We start from the raw sequence: 7602 nt of genomic DNA, 5'->3' as shown, positions 1-7602 counted from the left end.
TCTCAGAATAAAAAATTTATTTTTAAATAAGAAATCCTTCTCCTGCTTCCCGTAAGTAGTTTAGAATGCTGTCCTCTGCTTCTCCTGGTGTGAATCACTTTCAGTTACTTTTAAATTATACGTTATTGTACTTTCTCAAGCATGTCATATTCTCACATTAGAGTTGTGTCACTTGTTACTGATTTCCCTAAGGGCAATCACATTAGTTTCTAGATTATTATTCATTCTTACCACCTTACCAATTATATGTAGGAGTTGGAATAGACTAGAATGTACACATAACTAAATTTAACAATAGTTATTTTGTCATATTGCTTCATCTATTTTGTTGTTGAAGTATTTTAAAGTAAATTCCATATGCATCATGATACTTCATTATAAATACTAAAATATGTATTTCTAGTAATAAGGATATGTTTTCTATCTAACCATGATGGTCTCAACTAACAAGATTATCAATAATTTCCTAATAGTTTCTAATATTAGGAAGTTCTTTTAACTCTCCAAAAAGTTCTTGTGTTGGATATGGATAGACACATAGCCAAATACTAATTCATCTGTTTGTTAAATGGGAGGGCCTACTCCGCGTACCCTGTGACAGTCTGGTGCTTCCTCGGGGAGTAGCAAGGATAACACCGATTCAGTTATTCAGAAAACTACCTGCGAGCCAACAATGTTCAGGTTACTGTGTGCCAGGTGTGAGCTTGTCAGGATAACTATGATACAGTGGCTGCCTTCAATTTGCTTTTATTCTATCGCAGGAAAACCAAAATTAACACTTACTGAGACAAAGAGGATAGAATTACAAGTGTTCTAGTAATCGCCCGTACGGAATACAGGGAGTGCCTAAGCTATCTTTGCTATGCGGATGAATGGTGGGCAGGGAGGTGTTCCAGACAGGATGTGAAATGCGGAAGAACAAATAGAGGGGATTCACAGAACAGAAATGGAACCTGCAAACAATGCAGCATGATAAAGTAGGAAAGGCTTAGAGAGACGACTCGTATTGAGTGTAGAAATAAATATCACAAGTTCCAAATATTTATTCTGCCCTGATTAAATTTAAAGCTGGAGTCAATGAGCACAGGTTGATAATAGCAATAATTGTAGCCATTGGGAAATATTGAACTTTAGCAACACAATCCAGAGTTAGCCTTTACATCTTATGGTTTAGATAAAGGCAAAGCTGAAAAAATATTTAACAGTTATCTTGAAGATAATAATATGAACAGTAGGCAAATTGTGGGTAATGGCATTTTCTTATAGGATTTATTATTGTTTTGTGTCCTGTTGTCATGAGCTTGAATAATTTTATTTTTCCCCAAGGTAAGCCCTCCATTGAGATTATACTTTGTGAAGATTGTGTTGCTCTTGAGACTGATGCTGGTTTGTTCCTGGATATTGTTCTTGCTTACCACAGAAATTTGCATTTTATTATATTTAACCTACTATCACCATCAAATTTCTTAGAACACCTAAGCATAAATAGTTTTTGTCTTACCACACCCTAGCTTTTTTGGTTGGTTAATGCCAAAGTGGAAATGCCTTATTTTCTATTCAAACAACTTGAATGTGCCTTCACCCCCTAAATTAAAAATAGCCTCTTCTGTAAAGTCAGTGCTTCCTTTGCAAACTACCCCAGTGGTGGGCTGGTTCACTTTCATACTCCATGTGCCTCAATGTTGAGAAGTATTCTTTTCCTTACTACCCATTGCTTCTACTTCCATCCATCTCAAGTTTCCCATATATTCTTTAAAAAGAGTAACTATTATTTTTTAACTTTTTAAAGATTTTATTCATTCATGAGAGACACAGAGAGAGAGGTACAGACATAGGCAGGGGGAGAAGCAGGCTCCTTGCAGGGAGCTTAATGTGCACTCAATCTCTGGACCCCAGGATCACAACCTGAGCCAAAGGCATACTCAACCACTGAGCCACCCAGGTACCGCATAAGGGTAACTATCCTTTCACTCTAGTAGGGCAATTTACTAAAATGTTTTTTCCCTATAGTTTTCTCTCTGTCTCAATTCCAAGCAGGTAGTCAAATTTTGGTCTTCCTTGCTACAGAGGAGCATGATGACCTATGGAAGCAGAATCACTTAATGTCAACTTTCTTTCTTGCTATTCTTCTCTGATGTCCTTTGCTCTCATCGTGGACCAACTAAGCTATAGGGAGGGAGGTAGAAGCAGAATCAGGAAGAGAGAAGACTCCTGTGAACAACAAAGAAGACAGATGTTGCTCAAAGCCTCTGATCCAAGGTATCCTGACAGTTTCTAGGGTGAGGAGGTAAGGACTCAGAGGTGAGTGATGGGAGGTACAGTTATATTTTGCAGCTAAGACTAGCAGGATTGGTTAAAGGATTAGATGTCCAGTGAAAAAGGAAAGAGGAATTAAGGATAACACCAGGCATTTTAGCCTGATCAACAGGAAGAGGGAGATTGTCCCTCTTTCCTAACATTATTTCCCTTGGGGAAGACTTCTGTAACAGAAAGATCAGGAGTTTGTTTTTCTACACAGTAAGTTTGATATGCCCTTTAGACATCAAAGTGGAGGTGTTGTATAAATAGTTAAAAATACAAATCTGGAGCTCTGAAGAGGGTCTAGACTAGAGATACATATTTGGGAGTCCTCAATAAGAGAACACATGTCAATGAACCCAAATGAAGAAAGCAAGCTGGAGACTTACACTCAACATTAGGGTTTACGATATGGAGGTCACTGGTAACCTTGAGCAAAGCTCTTTCAATAGAGTGGTTGTAATGAAAAGCCTAGACTGAGGGGTAAAACAGAGACTGGAAGGAGAGAGATTGAAGATAACTAATACAGATGAATGTGGACAACTCTTTTGAGAAGTTTTACAGAAAAGTTCAGGCAGAGACATGTTTGCTCAAGAGAGATTGTATTTTAAAATATGGGGGAAACTGTATCAGGTTTTATGCTGATGGGATATGATGCGGGAGAAAGAAGAAAGAATTTCTAAAGCCCTGGATGAGGTGAGAGGTAACGGCCTCCCTCCTGAGAAGTGGTATAGCTAAGTGGTAAGAGCGTGGATTTTGGAGACAGACTGCCTGAGCTCGAATAGGACTCCTGCCTTTATATAACTGTGCAACTTTAGGAAAACGCCTTGTCTATGTACCTTAGTTATCAATCTATAAAGCGCCTCTCCATCTGTAAAGTGGGAATATATAGAATTTCTATGAGAATTAAGTTAAAAAACATAAAGTTCTTAGAATAGTGCAAACCACATAGGAAATACTCAGTACATTTGAGCCCTTGCTAGGGCACAAATGGAGAGGAATCTAGAAGTATGTAAAGCGGTGCTGGAATGAGATTCGTTGTATGAAGTTACCTTTCACAGCACCCACCACTCTACTCTGCAGGCCCAAACCTGTCTACGTATGGAATATCGGGGTTTAGGAATCCTGTGTGCTCTGCTTTCCGTCTGATTCCTATATTCCCAGTAAGTCTCATTACAGCCAACACCCTTTGTCACTAGTATTGTGATTCCGCCCCAGGGAGGTTCCTTTTTGTTCACTTCAGAATGACCATGAGTGGAGGTCAGGGGCTCCGTTCCCTTGGAGTGTACAGCTGTTGCTGCCCACGTACTGCCCATGCAATTTGGGGCACCCAAAAGCTTGAATAGCCCAAGGTCTTCTAAGTCCAGGATCTTAAGTTCCTTGACTATTCAATTCCCTCAAAAATTTAGTGGGTTCCTGATCTCTTTGTTTCCAGTACATACTATGGGACAGTTGCCACTGCCAAATAATTTACTAAATTAAATTCTCAAGCCTGATCTGTTTCTTTGCCTCCTACTCACCATCTCATTCTTTGCCTCATTTCTGCAGGTTCTCACTCATGGAGGCTTACTTCCTTGTGTGTGCCTGGTTGCCTTTGACTGTGCTACCTGTTGCTCTTTGCAGACTTGCTTGCTGGGATTACCTAAAGCATAGGGTGAAGGTACTCTCTCCAGGGATACTTTAGTTTGCCATCCACCATATTTATTTGGCAGTATCATTTGGGCACTACCTTAACCCATGTTTAAAGTGTGGGCTTCCCTGACCCACTCAGGCCTTGTGAACTTGGACTGACAATCCCTCACCATGACTGGGCAATCACCACAAATTCTCAGGGTTATGTTTTTATCTTTGTATTCATTTTTATTTTCCTCTGTTCCATTCAACGGAATGGCAACCTTTCCTGCAATCTTCCAGGTCTGGGTTCAGAAAAGGGAGCCTTACTTTTGGTTCACTCTGAGCCTGAGGCTAGAGTCCTTTATAAGTCCAGGGCAATGCTGGGACCCCATAGCTGATAAAACTCTCCACCTTGGATGGGCGCTGGACCATGACTTCTGTCCTCTTGCCCCTTGAAATTAAAAGGATAAACGTGAGCTTCCTGATATCAACCCTCAGGCAGATTTAATTTTCTTGCTAATATTCTCCCTTTCTTTCCTAGGTTCAGTTTTGCAATCAGTTATCTCTGACAATCCCCATGGTATTTTGTTAGCTTATCAATGGGTTTAAGATAATTTCTAATGTTTTAAATCCCATTACCTTGGTTGCTTCTTAGTAATAAGTCCAAATCTTAGGCTGCCACTGTTGAAGTATAGAATTCCTAAGCACAATGTAGGCTCTCATCACATAACTATGAAAAATGAAACCGTTGAAAGAAAAGAAAGATACAATGATACAATACATGTAATACATGTAAATGTAAAATATTGAGTCAAAGAAAAACATATACTGTTGACCTTGAACAACATGGGTTTGAAGTGTATAAGCCCACTTACATGTGACATTTTTTTACAGTACAGTACTAAAAATGTATTATCTCTTCCTTATGCTTTTCTTAACATTTTCTTTTCTTTAGCTTATTTTATTATAAAAATACAGTAAATAATGCATATAACATGCAAAATATGTATTAATTGACTATGTTATTGGTAGGGCTTCTGGTCACCACTAGGCTAATAGTAGTCATGTTTTGGGGGAGTCAAAAGTTATATGCGGATTTTCTACTATGTAGGGATTCAACCCCTTACCCCTGCATTGTTCACAGTCAACTGTAATTTCAAATGTTATAAACTGTGAATAGTTAAAACCATTTCAAACTGTACAAGAGAAATTTCCCGTTGACAGTTACCATCAAGATTTTGAAAGGATCGTTAAAGGCTCATAATCAGGAATTATGTAGACCATTTCAAGAACAAAACTCCATATAAAAAGTTGCAGAAAAGCTACATGGATGAGAAAGCTGAAGGTTGGCAAATTGAACACCAATAAAAAATAAATTTATTATTTAAAAAAATTGAAAATATTTTATTTGGAAATTTCATATGCATTCAATATACAAAGCCTTTCCTAATTCTTGTATTTTATTCTTATCATAACTTGTGATAGTTTTAATGTGATGAATTTTTTTATCACAGTTTTCTTTTTGTGCCCAGATATGAAAACAATTGGAAGTATTGGGAAAGGGAGAAATCAAGACCCAAAGGAAACGTGCTAATTAATAAATACAGAATTAGCTCATTTTATTATTGAGTAAAGCAAATATAATACAGGCCAGAATACATGCAGGTGCCCAACAAGTGGCCACAGAGCTGGAGAGGACTTTCTGCTCTGTTTACATGAAAGTAAAGCTACTGTTGCTCTACACCATCCTAGTTTTTAGCTGTCTGCAGGAATTTATTTTGCATCAGTCATGACATGGAGTGTACTCTGAGACTCCAGTCTTTCCTAATTCTTTATCAAGCTTGTTCTGATGTTCTGATCTTCATAATAGTTTTTAAAAAGGCGTTTAAATTTATTTATTCATGAGAGACACAGAGAGAGAGAGGCAGAGGGAGAAGCAGACTCCGATGCAGAACTCGATCCCAGGACCCCAGGATCATGACCTGAGCCAAAGGCAAATGCTCAACCACTGAGCCACCCAGGCACCCGTGATCTTCATAATTCTTTATCAAAATCTCCTAAGTTTGCCTCTGACAGTCTAACCAGTTCTTCTTATGAGTCATACCCTACAGCATTCTTTAGTGAGCTTAGGTTAAGCTCAGTTTCCATACGGAAGCACTGTTCTAGGTAGCCGCACTGAGCCCAGCAGCACAGGAGAATAGCAGAACAGGCCTAACTCTGACTTCGAGGAACAAACTTCTCTAGAACATGCTGTTATTTCCATCCACGGTTTTAGTGACTGCTGTGAACGCTGTCTGTTGTATAGTCTGTTGTATAAGCTGACGGAGGTGTCAGCAGCTGTCTGCTTCTGCTTTTAGGGTGTTTGGAAGATAGAATGCCTATGGGAGCCCAAATAGGAATGATGCAGTGTAGGGGGAGCTGGAGCCTCAACTGTGCACAGCGGCAGCATCAAGCACGGAGCATTATTCCTGGAGAAAACTAGAAAGATTCCCACACTGGAGCCGGCAGGCACAGAGATAGGGACTGGGAAAGGAAACAGAAATCAGGCTGACCAATGGAAGGAGCCTCTATGGATTGTGATGCTGGTCATCCCCCTTCTCTGCCCCACCAAGTATCGGAGCCATGGGCAGATGCTGCATTTGCCTTCCTATACAAGCAGGGCTGCACTGAGTGTGTACAGGGCCGCAAGCAATTTGTTTTTTGAGAATCCCCTGTCTATAAATGCAATGAGGCTTAAAATTAATTTTTAAATTCATGGTCCCATATGAAGTACAGTCATTTATTGATGAAAATTTAGAATAATAAGTAGAGGGAAGGGGCTTATGTATCTGTTTATTGTCTGATCAATTCATAGTGTTCAGGTGCCATCTCTATTGGTTTGGATCCTAGATCCCCCACATTTTCTTAGTACTAAAAATGCCCAATGTGCTAATCAGGGTAGTTTTATGTCTTCTAGTGGCAGGAAAAGATGGCAACATTGTGACTACGCACAATGCTATAGTTCTTTAGAACCTATTTATATTTGTCTAGGTCTTCTTATTCCTGTGGTTCCCTAATACCATTTACTACTTTTAATCACATCATTATTCATTATGTTGATCATTCATTGCACCACCTGTGAACCCTGGAGCTTCCAATGACATTCAAAGGTTGTTACTGTGCTTCATTGATGATAACACAAATGCAAGTGTTATCCATTTTCCAGGCAGTGAAAACATAAATAATACTTCATTTTCTATATGTGTTGTATTTACCCCTTGGAGTTTATGGTATGCAGTGTGTCTTAACCTATGATATGACTCTTTAGGTCATAATCATTGCATTCTTGGAATGGGACCTCTTTCAATGTGGACTACACCTCCGACTTCCATCAGCTCCATCAGCTGGGAGAACAGGCAAGGGGCCTGTAGATGGAGTGAAAAAGCAGCCTATTAATACAAAGATTACTCATTTCTTCCCAGCATAGCCTAATACTGATCAAGGACAGCATGGCATCTCCTCATGAGTTGGAGACAAGGGAAGGCATTGAAAGGAAGGGTCATTGGCTTTGTGGAGCAACAATCTGGAAATTTCTAGAGAGAGATAGAAATGTCATCACTGGAGATTTGCCTTCACATGGACCAGCAGAGGGACTGGGCGACTGTTCTGGGTGCCTCCAAGGGGGCACAGAAGATAAGAGCTACCATCTCA

Source organism: Canis aureus, chromosome 6 (assembly GCF_053574225.1).
Source record: "Canis aureus isolate CA01 chromosome 6, VMU_Caureus_v.1.0, whole genome shotgun sequence".
Classification (NCBI taxonomy): Eukaryota; Metazoa; Chordata; class Mammalia; order Carnivora; family Canidae; genus Canis; species Canis aureus.
The sequence above is the reverse complement of the archived record's forward strand: the minus strand, read 5'-3'. Positions refer to the sequence as shown.